Source organism: Apis laboriosa, unplaced genomic scaffold (assembly GCF_014066325.1).
Source record: "Apis laboriosa isolate Shangri-la unplaced genomic scaffold, ASM1406632v1 scaffold119_cov161, whole genome shotgun sequence".
In the NCBI taxonomy this organism is placed as follows: domain Eukaryota; kingdom Metazoa; phylum Arthropoda; class Insecta; order Hymenoptera; family Apidae; genus Apis; species Apis laboriosa.
In genome coordinates this window covers 177,015-192,810 of record NW_025221019.1, presented here as the reverse complement: position 1 = coordinate 192,810, position 15,796 = coordinate 177,015, and the positions used below count along the sequence as shown (strand labels likewise).

Below are 15,796 nucleotides of genomic sequence, written 5' to 3'. Positions count from 1 at the left end.
CAATTTTTTCCAAAGAGGAAAACACAAGTGGAGGAGGAAAAGAATAGAAACTAGGAGATTTCAATTTCTCTCGCAACGTGTAATCTCGGTGCAATCGGTTTGGAAAAAAGATCACCGCTCCGCTTGTTCCGCTCTGCTTGTGGGAGGAATAGCGAAAATCGTGATCGCAGCAACCCTTATCCTTAACATATTCGAGCGTTGCGCGGTTATTATTACACTCGTGTCTCGCCGACAAAGCGGCGATGACCAGGTGGCAATCACCGGTCACAATCCTGGCTACAATTAACGCTCGCAATTATGTCCTATTTCGAAACTTTGCAAAGGTGGGCGTGCGACGCGTAGGAGACGAACGTCACGATGATTACTCAATTACGGCCGATCAACGGCGGAGAGTACGATTGAATCCACGTGGAAACCGCTTTTTTCTCCTCCCCCCGCCGCGAGGCAAGCGTGGGACGCGGAGGTTAATTGCGCAATTGCGACTGGAGCGGGCTTATGAATTATTATTAACTCTGCTAGAGTGTTGACAGGAGAATATATAGTGTCGTCGTGATTTTTCACGATCGATACCGCTTCCTCTTCCTCGGATAATCATGCACAATGAATTAATACGAGGAAGGAAGAAAGTGATCTGAAATTCCTCTCGTTTCTTCTCTTTTCTTTTTTTATCGAGGTAGAGATACGATACACTTCGTGATATCGCAAATTGAACTTTGTCCTGCAAAAAAGAAATTAACAAAAACACTGTTCTATCGACGAGAGATCGGAGTACGAACGAATGAGAAAAGTAGTGATCGTGATCGTTCCAAAAAAAAAAAAGAAGAAAATCACAATTCAAAATTTCCCACGGTGAAGAGATGGAAGTTTCCAAAGAAACCGTCCGCGAAACCGGGATACTCTCCTCATAGCTTTTGTCGTCCCGTGATATTCGAGGTGGTCCGCTCGTTAACCGGGATCATCTCTCTCGTGGGAGATCCGCCAGGTAGCATCCATTTGCTCTTAGTTGAATTCCTCGGCCCGTCATTGTACTGGCTCATGAGACAGGACGTCGTCTGTGACCCGGTGGCAACGTAACGCTCCATTGTCGCGGAACAGCGAGGAATGCCACGAAATAAACCCGCTCCTCTCCTCCGACACCGCTACGCGCCACCCATTGTTCGCGTGTCCCCGAACACCTTGCACACGTTCCACGCAAGTGACAAGAATTTTACACGCCTCGTTGGTGAGGGAAACGGTCGATCGTCGACGGGCCGCGACAACGGGGGCATTGTTTCGCTGCCGAAAATCGCGCGCCATTTCTCATCACGGACATCAGATTCGTTATTGTTCCTCGTAACAGGCGATCATTGTCGTCGAGGACAAACAACTCCAAGCTGGATTACACGGCATACGAGTTTTCGCCTCGCTTTCTTTCTCAACGTCCCGTTCTTCGAAATTCCCCCAAGCGTGTTATCTTCTCGGCCGCGTGATTTATAGGAATTTCGTGGAATTATTTGCCAACGAGATTTTGCGCTACGAAGAAGAGATTTTGCAAGTTGTGGGTGCTTCAAAAGGGGTTAATAAGATAACGAAGATGAGTATTAACTAAACTAAATGATATAACGTGATACGAAAAGTCGCACATTACACGGATGTGTCTTCGTTTCGACATTAATCTCGTTTTAATTCACGCACACAATTTGAAATTGTTCACCTATTCGGAGCGTATCCGCAATCCGCACGTAGCAAATAATCAGCGAGAGGTCGGTCCCCTGGGGATCGTCCCTGGATCACCCAGTGCTCACTCACCTGAAATCAGAAAGCACAACGTGGTTGAGTGCATTCGGCCTCGTGCGTGTGCAGCCTGCGTTCTTTCAATAGAAACGGATAGAAGATCGTAAATTTACCTCGTTCACCTTGCTTGTTGGATAAGATACGCGGCAAGAATCGTGAGAAGACGCGCGCGAGTGGAAAGAGTCTTTACTCTCCCGTAAAGTTCGTGCCACAAATCGTGGATACGGAGACGAGAGAGAGAGAGAGAGAGAGAGTCTCGGTTTTCGGAAATTTGCATTGCCGAACGAATCACGCGGATGTTGTCAAAAATTAACGGCGCCTACGGGAAGCTTAATTATTTCTGACTCAAGTTTCCTTGGGAATCGCGAGTCTCCCCTTTCCGAAATGCAAATTTAGCTTCGAATCGGCAATCTTTAGACGACGACTTGACGGCTTCTTTATCGCCTGTGATTTCGAATTTTATTCCTCGATAGGCTGAGGATAGTTATTATTATCAACGTTATTATTTTATGTTAATTCGTCAAGGACGATGCTTGCAAGAATGATGCCTTCATACACGTCCAATTTTATTTTCAATTTATACGATTCGTGAATAATGGTATGTTGAAAACGAGATGTAAATCAATGGTGTTGATAAATAAAGTGGATGTTGAAGTAACGTTAGGGGATTATGGAGTTTTCTTACCTTATCCTATACAAATTTTTATTTTTTATTTTACTTTCTCCTTCTCGTCGGATCATCGCGTGAATAATTTTTTTTCTATTCCCACGTGCGAGTATGTTTTAAGTGAAAATCAAAGCAAACACTGTTTGCGTCAGTGATTGATCGCTGGATCTGTTTTCCCTCATTTTCTACAATTGTTTTCTACTAACTTTCTATAACTAAGTTTTCTATTCCCCTCCTGGTAACACACCAATCAATATTCGTTAAACTAAATGATATAACGTTACGATTCCGTCGTAAATTCATTTCAATTCAATATTCATTTTTCATCGATTTATCCATCATCAATTATACAAATATCGATAGAATTGCTCGAGAGAATTTTACCTCGATTTCACGTTTATCGCGAAGAAAATTACCGACAAGTTTATTTTACGAGAGTGTGTTACGATTCAATCTTATCGACTTTGATACCAATTATTACGGATGGATTATCGCGATAAAGTAGCTGTTACGTAACACATTAAGGTGGAGTCTTTGAAAAACACGCGTAATGCGTAATTTATCTGTCCAAATACTTGTGCGGCTACGATCCTACGTTTAACGCTCCTTTTATCGTGCCATTAAGCTGTAAACCACAAAATCACAGAGGAATGAAAAGGAACAACGCGAAATCTCAACGTGTAAACCGTTGATACGAGCGGCCCGAATAATGGATAACGTAAATCCCGGTGAAATATGATACTGTGATACACTGGTATTTCATACGAATTGTACTACTATCTTTAAAGTATACATTCACTAAACGTTCAATTTCTAAACGCGCGGGATAAATTTTATCATCCAAAGTATAAACCGCACGCTTACACATATACAAATCTCAACATCAATCGACCGAAACGCGTAATCCTCACATTTATCGACACGTAAAACGTCTCATTTTTCCAATATTCTATGTCCCAAGATTGCAGAACGTTTTCGATCCGGACTGATTAAATTTTAAAATCTCTTGATCGTGATATTTGCGTGATAGTAGCATAATCTAGAAAAAAAAAAAGAAAAAATCAAAACCTGGAAAAAATCTGGAATATCAAGAGAAACATTCGTGCCGTACGATACATTACATGGATATTGCAAATTTGAAGATCGAAAGTTGAGATATTCTAGAAAAATTTATTACAAACTTACGAATCGTAACGCGATAGCCACGCGTACGAGGAGGAAACGTAGCGCGGAGACGGTGTATTGTCGGGGATAGGAAAAGGAAGAGAAAAAATCGTGACGAAACGAGTGTCAAAGGGGCTTCCTAAAAGCCTTGGGGGTATCCACGTTACATCGAGGCTTCGACACCGGCGACATTCGTTCCGGCTCGGAGTCACGGTGCATCCAAGTTGAGAGAGAAGAAGAGGAAGAAGAAGAAGAAGAAGAAGAAGAAGAAGTGCGTTCACCCCGGCCGTTTGCATCGTTTACAGCCTCTGCAACCTTCTCTCTCCCGGTTTTCTAGACTCCTCGGTGGAGGAGCGGCTGGCTCTATCTCGACCACGGTCCACACTTATGCACTTACGCGTTAATGCCGTAACGACCGCCGTCGGCTGCCGTGGTTGCAGTTGCAGTTGCCTCGGACAGGCCGAGGGCAAGGCAGACTTCTTCGAGGGCGGCTACCGATTTATCCTCCTCGCGCCTTTTGTTTCGCGCCTCCTCTTTTCGATCGTTCCCTTCTTTTCTCTCTCCCCCCAAAAAAATCGAACCTACGATACGTTTCACGAAAGTGAAAACATTTGGAGATTATTGAAAATATCATTTCAAGAATATCAATATTCACAAAAATTAAATCAATCAATTTCAAGTTCAACGAACCCTCAAAATTCCCAGGGAATGATAAATCAAATTCCCGAGTAAATCTGCTATCGTGCATTCCACATTACGTTTCCAGCGAAACACGCGTTGGGATCAGTGGTGTGGCAAGCGAAGTCCATTTTTTTCCAGATATCTATCCCTATCCGCTCCAGAGCAGAAAGGTTTCGAGCGAGTGTAAGAGGTAAGAGATCGGAAGAAGGCCTTCACGGCCGTACGCCCGCTGTAAATTTTACTACGTCATCTCCGGGAACGACCTCGTCCCAGAACCGGCACTAAATCCTTTTACGATCGGAGCGGCAGCCGGCACCGCAACCTCCGTTCCCCCGATGTCGTTGACTCGCTTTTTCACTCCGTTCTTCTGGAGGCCGTGATCTCTCGAGGAAGAGTAAACAAGACATCGAACCCCGTCCGCAGCCAAAGGGCAGACACGGGAGGAATTTGGTGGTTGGAGTCGCGCGACAGAAGGGATTGCCCCCCCTCGAGATCTTATTGGCGACAATCTCGGTAAATTTGGAGGAGGAGGTTGAAGAAGGCACTCTGAAGATTTTTGGAGAGATAATTTGCATCGAGATCGATTTTTATTTAATTAGATGAATATTATTTTATGATTGAGAATCATGATTGTAAGTTATTTCGATCGAAATGAAGAATCATGTACATTTTACATTGATGAAGATTGAACGATGAGAATAGAAGGGTTGATTTATAGGAAATTGTTTCGAAGAGATCAAATTCTGATAAATACATTCGAAGAATGTTCTCCGACCGTTCAACGAATTTTTTTCACGTTTTTTTACATTCCGTTCAATAAGGAAACGTTGTGCAATCCGTTAACCGAGTGCGGATAATTGCACATAAACGTAATAGCGATTAGCTCACAATGTTCACGAAAGGGGGAAAAACGTGTCACCGATATCTTGAAATCGATTTTTATCTCTTTGTTGAAAGTTCAACTATATTTCTTCCAATTACTGGTACAAGCGTTTCTTTAAATTTCACTATTGATTCGAAACATCGACGAGTAAAACAATTTGCGCAAAAGTAGTCTGAATCGATAAAATTGACCTACAACTTAATTTGTCTGAAATAGATCGAGTCAATGGTCTCATAGTCAACGAGCATAGTCAACACTTTTATCGGAGAAAATATGCAGGACGGGTATCTGAAAAAGGAGTCTCTTATTTTCTGGTGGTTTTAAACAGTTCCTGATTTCTAGAAAGGTGCATTTGACGTGTATTAATTAACGTCCAGTTTGAACGAAGTTTCGACATAGGGTATCAGGCGGTACAACTATTTCAAACCGTGTTAAAAATCTATTTTGCGTGTAACAGAAAAAGAAAAAAAAATTTTAAAAACTAAAAGAGAATTTTACATCGCGTTCCTTTTAAAAATCTCTCTCTTCTGTAACAAAATATATCTTATCGCTCTGACTTATTATTATACGGTCTTATTCCGTAAAATTTCAACGCGAGCAAAAAGGTTTGAAAAGTCGTGCAAGGCTAGAAAGTATTAAATCGAGGGAAACGAGAGAATCCTCGGTCTGAATCTATCTAATCATGGTTTATGCAAAACAAGCGGCGCCGGAAGGAAATCCAGAGTAGCGTCCCGTGAAAATAAAGCGTGTCATCTTTCGCTTTCTAGGCGAATTTTGTTTTGCGCGACCTGTGCCGTTAATTAAGCCGCTTTCACCGTTTGTTCGCCGATGTGTACCGATTTCTCCGCCCGTCCACCAAGAAGACCAAGTTCGCCAATTCACTCGTATCAAAGCGCGATGACGTGTGCGTTTACGTTCAAGGGAACTTACATATCCTGTTAATTAATTCAACTCGTTGCGCAACATTCGTGCAACCTGCGCGCTCGAATGAGGAATGAATATGGGGCTTGGAAAGTCTATAAAATACCGATTGAAAGTATTTGTTTATTTTTAGCAGAACGTAATCTAATTATAAATAAAAAAGAAATAAGAAAATTGATTTCTTTTTGCTTCGATTCGTTAATTTCCCAATCTTGATAATCGTCTTGTAAAAATATTCTACGAATGAATTATTTGATTAAAAATTTAAAATTGAATATATATATATATATATATTTTTTAACGTAATCTTAGATCTTCTTGGAAAAACGCGTAAAAAAAAAAACTCAGTTAAACTCACATTCGAAATAGTATTATATAATTAGCCGCTTCCGTATTGCTATCTAAGTAAGTGCCTAACGCCTCCATCCTGTTAAATCGTATTTTCGCGTGAAAATATTCCCTCTTATACACGCCCATCAATGTTACACCTGTCACGCACTATATCCAGGCCTCATAATGGCTTTATTATTCCTTAAAATTGTGTTTCCATGTATAAATATAATCCTTTGGTCGTTGCATCCAATTACCAACCCTCCAAGATACCCCACATTAACCGATCCTCTGTAAAAATAAAATTGAGATTCGCCAAGAAAAAAAAAGATTCAAAGAGAAAAATGAAAAAATAAACGAAATAATCGAGGAAAAATTCAACTTACATATAAATTAAAATATTTCCTAAATTAATACCTTTTTCCTTCCTACTGTCGAAATAAAAGGAAAATATAAGAAGAATAAATTAGAATATTGCATTTACATAAATTTCCCCAAGAAAAGAAAAACCAAACGATACGATCGAATTATCATATTCACGTATGCACACACCGATAATACACATAGATCTTGGATCGACACGAAGCAACGAATAGCAAAAGGCTGGATCGTGTCGATCCACGGAAGCCCCTCGAACACGTGTGCAGTCTATTACGCATGTCTCGATACGTGTAACGTGTACGATACGAAACGAGGTAAACCTCCCTTTCGAGCGGTGGCTGCACGCATACACACCGCCGCGAAAATTATTCCAACGATCACGAAATTGCAGTTTACCCGCGTCAGATATTGCGATTGCATCGCGGCAGACCGATGGGAAACACGGGCGAATCCTGGTAAAACGCATCGGCGCCTTTATAGAAATTGAAATCGATTTCGTGTCGATACTTCGATAAAAATCCGGTGGAAATAATATCGAAAGCGTGAGCAGAAACGATAAACCCGATTTGAAAATACGAAATTTGAAGTCTTAATCTCTACGAGTCCCTCATTTGCTTCTCATAGCAAAATAGATAATACGCGTAAGAAAGCAAGAAAAGAGTGTTAAAAGAGTGTTCAAAGATCGGAGAGGAACATCGGTTTACGCTGTTCCTCCACTACGGCGTTCGAATTTTCACTCGACGTAACCTCTCCCTCCCCGGATATGCTAATTTTCACGGGTGGAAATGTTGATACGCGTCGATAAAATTCTTCTATCGTGCCGGATTCGGATAAAATGGGGCAAGATTTATCGATTATTTCATTAACGGCGACAAGTCGACTTTCTAATGACTTGCAAGGAGAGGCCGGCCACGATAATGGCCTTATCCAACGTAACGTGCCGCTATTAACGTGCACAATGGATCGATGTAACAACGAGTAATCGGTTTGCACCTTTGGTGCCGATTTCTCGAACAGCGCACCCACCTGGTGGCCGATTTGATGAACGATCGCATCCTGCGCCGATAAATCGTTAATCGTTATGCCGTTTAGACGATTAATTTAATCGATTCAGACGACGATTAGGAAAGAAATTTTATTTTTGGGAATTCGTATGGTTTCTTCGGATAAGTAGTAATAGAATATTTTAATCGGTTGTGAATGGAATATGAAATGTTAAATTAAAGGAAACGATGAAATTTCACTTTCGCGTACGGATCTTGATTTTTCGATTTTAATAAAAAAAATAAAATAAGAATTGTCGAAGCGTAACATCTTCCGCGTGAAATCGAGTCTTAATGATCGAGATAATTATAATAACGCTCGGAATGGGATTAAATGTCGGCATCTAATAATTTCCATCGATTGGATCGAGGCTTGCACACACGTCCATCTCCTTTTTAATGAAAGGCTCTTCGAACATCTTTCACAATTTTTTTTAATAAACACGTAACAAGAATTTTCAAGATAGGTTCTCATGGTACGGATACTCCTCCAAGGGAGTGGCAAATTGATCGAGGCGCGCTCGTGAATTTCCATGAATTAATATAATTTCGACTCTGAAGGGGCGTGTAAGAGTAATCGTATGTGCGTGCTAGGTGACGGAAATACCTTCCACTTCCGCAGTTTGAGGCCTCTCTCCCCATGGAATTTCAATTAATTTCGTTACGTAATATCGTGTGATATTAAATTCATAAAAAAATTAAAACATAGAAAATGGAAATATATTATAGTTTCATCTAAATAGAAAAATATATTAAAATGAATTAGTCTCAAGAATATACGATTATGATTCCCAGATGATTCGCACTAATAATTCACCACAAATTATCAAAAGATAGTTGAAGATAAATCATTCAATTCTTCTAATTGGAAATAATTCTAAAAGAAAACGTTTGTATCTCATCATGGAAATCGTCCTGAGCAATTTGCTCGTGCGATATTGGATGGATCAGCGTTCGTGTTCTTTCCTCTCCAAAAGCGCACAAAGCACGCCTCGAGAATGGAAAATAATACGGAAGGATGATCCTTCCAGAGCGGTTCGAGTCTGTGCCAGAAAATATACCTGAAAAGACCCGCTCTCGTACGGCTTTTGTACGGGAAGAGGCGCTCCTCCTTCTTATTCAACGAACGTACGTTTTTCAAAAGCGGATTTCTATGAACTCGAGGAGAGCCTCGGCAAGACGACATAGATTCGAAAATGCTCAAGTACATTTATCGGTGAACGAATAGATCGAGAGAACGAGTCTACAATTTTTTTTTTTTTTCGAATCCCATAGATATATATACTTCCATTTCTCTTCCATTACTTGTCGCTCCATTCCAAAAACTGGATTTATCCTCACGCGGGAAGAGACTACGATATCAAGGTTCAAACGACAACAACGGATGCACAGATGCGCCTTGATCCACGACGGGGCTTCAATTAATCGAATAAACGGATACGGCACGGTGCGGCCGACAAACGAGTTAAGTTTCCGGTCGGTTCTCCATTCCACGGAAAATGGGTCGAGCTTTGAAGAGGCTCGGCACCCGGTCGGGTGGCGTTTTATAATCGAAGCGGATCGAAGCCTTTCAAAGCGTCCTTTTCCGTGAAAACTCTCCCGCGTAGGCGAGAAACAACAAATCCTCGTCTAAACCGAAGCTCCCCAGTAACGATCCCGCCCGAGCAACCACGGTATAGGAATAAAGGGACCCGAAATAACTATCGCCCGACTATTCTCGTACCGTGACCCATCAGCTGCTCAAGCTGTTGGGCCTTTTGAATATGGTCGAGACCGGCCATGCGGGATTTCCGGGCCGAGATTAAACGCTTCACGCGTGACAATGCGCGAATTGCTTCTTCTCTCAACGATCATCGATCCCCTTCCAACGATCTGAGTTCGATGCAAAAAAAAAAAAAAAAAAAAAAAAAAAAATCGATACAAATACGAGGGATCGAAACGAGAGATTCTTTTCATTTTTTGAAACTGTCGAAAGAATTATATTCGACTTTTGATCGATTTATCGAAAAATGAGAGAGAATTTCTCGATCTCGAGATAAACGTGGAAGGAAAATATGATGAATAATAGTATGGATAATATTTTCTTTTAATATAATATTTGGCTGATCGATGGTTCTCGTGTTGAGAAACAAAATAACGTTGTTGAGAATGGATTAAATGAAATAATAAAGAAAGAAAAATCTTTTAAAATTGGACGAATAGTATTTTTAAACAACTGACCTACCGCATTGACCGTGACAGCTGCGAGCCCGTTCCCTCTGTATCCGGGAACACGCGAATTCCAAAGTTTTGGAATTCCTCGAAATAGAAGCGTGGGCTAGGCCAAATAGTCGCCATGGACAGTTACTGCCATCGGCGAGTGCTTTCAAAATAAACCTTAGCCGAATATTTCTCGAGGCAATTGAATCGTGGTAAACCTCAGGAATTCGGGGAGGGCCGTATATCCGATCGTTATATTTGGAGGAAAAATAATCCCTCGCGGAATGGATCAAACTATGGAGAAGAACACTTGTTTAGGACTCTTGGAATTTGCAAATTTTTGCCGTTGAACGCGTGTTTGTTTTAATTTGCAATTTACACGCGAAACACGATCCACGAGAAATTGTGTATCATGGACGGAATATTATGCATTGCGTGCAAAATGATTTCGTCACTTTAACTTTAATCGAATATTTTACAATGTCGGTGGTTGATTCACGAATTCGTTTCGTTATGAATCCAATTAATGATTATCTTATAAAAAAAGATCATTTTTGTTGAGACTGAAAAAAAATAATACATATATGAAATTTGATTTACGGTTTGAACTTTCTTTCCCGGAACGTTTTTCGTTTTCTCAACCGCGGAGAAACCAGATCTTTCCCTCGCTTCTCCCGACCAGCTGTGACTGCGGCCACAACACCAGTGGGAGTTTACGAGACGATACTAAAGCGTAGAAATCCGTATTAGGAGAAAATCCAGTAATCGCGTCAGCTGCACGTATAAGGTATCGACTCACAGCCGGTTGAGTTAAGCTAGTTCACTAGTCTATCTGTTAGGAATAAAGTTTTCAACTTTAAACGCGCTTGAAACAATTTTTTCGAATCCTCAAGTGATTCTATAATTCCTTTCAAAAATACCTCTTTACCTTCTCATTTTCGCAGGGATGCTGCAATATCCGCTATTAATTATTCCACACTTGTTATTATACAAATAAATACTGGATTTAGCCTGGATGAATATAACAAAAGTTGCATTGAAATCAAATTTATCACACGATCCTCAACCAAATAATACTCGATAATACTTATCAAGTATTATTTCCTAATTTCTTTTTGTTGTACGGCGTTTACATAAGCATCTCGCGTTTCCCTCTTCGTTCCTTTCTTCCACGATCATTACATAGCGATATCCACCATTTCGTGGACGAGTTGGGGCATATTATCGTCCCGTTAAGACGGCAGGGGGATGCCAGTTTGCTTTTGCCGGGATCGTTGCACGTCGATCGGCCGGGTGAAAGTCCTAAAGTCTACGACCGGTTACGCCGAAACCCGTTGCAGGTGCATGTATGCATCACCGCCTCTGTACCGGTGCATCCGAGAAGAAGGTCACGAGCGGATGCATTCCGGGAGTCGTTTCGATCGTCCTTCCACTCCGGCAAGGCCGTTTACAGGAGCGCCCGATAAATTGGCCGAGAGACGATGAAGAAAAAAAAAAAGGACTTGAAGAGGGAGAAAACGAGTCCCTCCCTCTCGGGCTACGTTTGCATTATTGGCAAAATCTTCCACCTTAGATTTATATCTGGATAACATTTCGCCATCGATTGTCTCGACAATTTTAAATTTTCTCTTCCCTCGAATTTCTTGTAAAGAAGGTTTACTATTAAGGAGAATAACAAAAGGTTTCGTCAGTCAGGTTTGTAGGTTTGTAGATTTCGAAGACGATTTAAATCTTTGAATAGAAAGGTATCTTTCCAATATATTTTAAAATTCATTGGAGAATTTGTAAACGCTTGTTGTGCGTTTTCCTCGATAATTAATTCCCAATAGTAAATTCCACCTAATAATATTTTTCTTTTCGTCATCACGAAGCAATAATTTCCTCGTTCGAAATCGAATCGGCGGAATCGGCGAGGCAAAAACACGAGCGATTCGCGATTAAGCAAAGATGGTTAATGGATTCGGCAAACAGCGTGGCAATTATCGTCTGCCTTCATCACCTGCACCCTGGAGCGAGCACGTCCTCCTCGAGAGCGTTGTTTACACGCTATCCGCCGATCGGAACACAGACTTGATAAATCATTTCTTGCCTCAATCTCGAATCGATCGATCGCTTCTCACGGTGCGGCCATCGGTTTCGTTGCGCGCATCCCCTTCTTCCGAACAGTGCAACGCGCACTTTCCGCTCACGTTTTCCCCCAACTGGAAAGCGAGCCAGTTCCTCGCTGGAGAGGATTCCAGGCACGCCGCCGTCTGTGAGGTCCTCGACAGGAGGATCCGCAGGGTGAGCGTTTCCCATCACGTGAAAACTAGTTTCGACGCGCGCCACAGGGACGAGGCACGGTTTTCTTGCCAATCGTTTGTTCGCTCGAGTGTCGACCGAACCTTGTCAGTGAACCAGTTCAGGACACGTTGCTCGAATGTCTTTTCTTTTTATTTTTTTTTTTTTTTTTCCGCCTAACGAGTCGGAGAACGATGAAATCTTATCCACCACCGTGATGATTTACCGTGGAGGGAATGTTAATGTTTGGTAACGAAGCGACGAGGAATCGAAGGAAATTATATTGGAAAATATATATTGGATTCTTTCCGCGCGCTTTTGATTTGAGAAATTAAATTTAGTTGGTTAGAACTAAAGAGAGAGTGATCAGGGATTCTTGAGATATATTTATGATTAAACTATTTTGTGTAATTATAGTGAATTTCATTTTTTACGTCATGGATATAAGACGAGTATATTAATATGTTTTAATAGTGTACGTGTATACGTGCTTATGTGGTAAAGATGCTTAATAGCCTGGCAATTGCGTTCGAGAATTTTGCGATAAATCGATATGGGAATACCTTTCGAGATACCTTGTTCCTTAAACATCCAAGACGTTCAGATTTCAGACGGTAATTTTCGTTTCTCTGTCGATCTTCTTAACGCAACCCCGATTTATCTATCCGTCCAAGTGAAATTTTCATTTAACGATACGAGGGGAGCGAGTTGCAGCCACTGGAAAGGAGGAAACGAGTTCATTTCCTTTTTCCTCTCAAAAAAGAAAAGAAAAAGAAAAAAAGAAACGACCAATCGAAAGGTGAGGGGGAAAAAATGCACGGCTTGTCTAGCCACATCCTCGCTCGTGAAACCTGTTAATGACCAGTTGCCAGCCTCTTCCTTCTGAACCCACGTTTACCTGCCTCCAAGTTTCTATCTGTCGATCGGTATATCAAAACTTCCTTCTTTCGATTTCGATCCGGACGAGGCAATACGAAATTAATCCAGGATAATTGCAGGCCAAACGTTGTTCAAATCTTTCGTCGGAGAAAAGGAATTTATTCGAAGGCATCCAATCTCATCCAAGATAATTCGAATTATAAAAAGGATAAAAAGCGTGTAAAAAGGAAATATATAATCCAAAGTATATCGATCAATCGAATCAACATTTTTACACGAGAAATTTCGATAATCGAACTTTTTCTCCCTAACTGTCCATCCTCGATCAATAATTCCCACTTGAAACGATCCTACTTTCATCTCGAACGATCCATAATCGCATTATTCCATCCTTCGGATGGCACGGCCGTTGCTGCACATCCGGTAGCGCCTCTTCTTCTCCACTCGCTCGCCCCCCCCTCGAGTACACGTGTTCCACGTAATACGTGGTTAGGATCGGACATACGACCGCTCGTGTTCCGCTCCTCTCCGGTATTATACGAAAGAGCAAAGAGAGAGGCGGACCCCTCTCGCGTCTTACAAGCACCGTTTACAGATATTATATGATTTATCGCCGTCCTTGCCGGCGCAGAAATTCCTCGCCCGTATTTTTCACGCATACGTATACGTAACGACGACTCGAATTCTTCCCTCCAATTTTCCTTTCTCTCTCCCTTTCCACGCCCTGCCACGATTATTATTAATGGGAGCCGGCGGGTTTGGAAAAATTCCATTTCCAATAAAAAGGATGAAAAGGTTTAACCTTTCGTCGAGGATAAAACGTGTGCAGCGCGCGTTGCCATTTAATTGGGGGAGAGGTGGCCGTTCCAAGTGTTATTAATTCGTATCTGGGTTTCGCAATTCGGCTCGCTAATTGATTGCTGGGTCGATTGGTGGGTGGTTTCGATTGTTTGCACTTATTGTAGGCAAATTCGCGCGAATGTATGCGTGGAAAGTATAGCGATGGCGAAAGTATAGGAATGATGGAATATATTGGCGACGTAATAAGGAAAATTGAATTTCTTTTCCATGTAATATGTATCAATAGGAGTTATAATTTCTCTAAAGTAAAGTACAACTTGGTGGTTTCTTTTCTTTTTTCCATTTTGGCACAGGAAATAGTGAAAGTTGAATGATGCATCAAGTATAATTTGTTCGTGTATATAATACGCATGTATTCTCATAGTCATCAAACTCGTTTCATTATTTCATTCAATCTGATATCTCAAGATACAAATGATCTTAAATCAATAATTAATTGCAGAATTTATATACACGAAGTTTCATTTGCGTTTCGAACGATCGCAGCTCTTTTCCTCCGTGTTTATTAAACGATTTCACCGATTTCACGAGCGCGGCGCGACTTTATTTAAAGTATTTAACTCGAGCAACGACTTAAATTCTCCCATGTACGCTGTAATAATTGGCTTATTCCGGTAGGTCTGGATTTAAAGCAGCTGCAACTCGATTAAACGAAGGGTCGCGCAGGAATGTACCGTGATGTACTTTTCTCCCTTACCTAATCATTTAATTTTTCTTATCAATTCAAGTCGAAAAATAAGTAATTCTTCTTTCAATTCTTCTTAAAGATCGTTCTTAAAGAAACATTACACGATGGAAAGAAAATCGCATCCCGTAATCGTTAATTAATTAACTATTATTCTTTGACACATCTTCAACATCTTTGGGGAAAACTAAAAAAAAAAAAAAGGAGTAACCATTGTTTCTTGGAAAAGTGACTTGCCATCTCGAAAGGAGCAATTATATATGTATGTATCCGTTGTTGTTAGACACGAGGGGCGTGCTTATTCGAATGCAAATGAACGAAGCGAAGATAAGATTCGAGAGTGGCGAGAAAGGAAGGCAGACCTTGCTGAGGACGAGTTCAAGGACGAGCCAAGTCACCGAGTATAGATCCTCCGCGGTTCTGAGGATCCTGCTATTCTGGATCCAGAGAAATCATCGAGATCACCGATAACGCTCGTCCGCCATATGGCATAACTTGAAACGAGCATGCATCTGGGACGTACAAAAGTGCATACACGTGTCTTATAGCAGTAGATAGATAGCATCTGCTATTCTTACGCCGACGTTTACCCGAATAAACCTTGATCTTGATCGAGGCTTTTTCTTTTCATCACGAACCACGTACAAGATGATTATTCGCTGAATCTAATCCTTCTCTAAGAAAGCTAAAAAACTCGAGAAATGTTATTAGAATTTTCGAAAGCTTATTTTCGAAGAAGAAGAAGATGATTATTATAACTACGGAAACGAAGTATGATGAAACGAATTATTAAAGAAATATTATATCAGAATTTTCAAAAGCTTCGGGAAATCATCAATTTGAGAACGAAATGGGGTTAATAACGTTCATCACGACAGTATATCAGATTTAAAAAAAAAAAAAAAAAGAAAAATCCATAGACAATAATAAATCAATCACCGCTTCGAATTCGCCGCTCTCTTCGTTAACATAATTACCCTCCATCCTTGACGCAGTGAACCTCGTTGTTTTAATCAATGGGCCATCACCCAATAGCGCACGCGTCGTTG

At 41.1% G+C, this 15,796-nt stretch overlaps 1 protein-coding gene across 9 annotated transcripts in view; it reads right to left on the bottom strand.

Annotated features, from left to right (window-relative positions):
- The window catches only part of LOC122716782 (trichohyalin), a 115,522-nt gene that overhangs the window by 61,627 nt on the left and 38,099 nt on the right, over positions 1-15,796 (bottom strand). For 3 of the 9 annotated variants that reach the window (XM_043940173.1, XM_043940183.1, XM_043940199.1), the window contains exon 4: positions 1,694-1,788. The exons of the other annotated variants lie outside the window; for them this stretch is intronic. The gene's annotated coding sequence lies outside the window, so the exon portion shown is untranslated. The remainder of the gene's footprint in view (positions 1-1,693; positions 1,789-15,796) is intronic. 9 annotated transcript variants of the gene reach the window in all.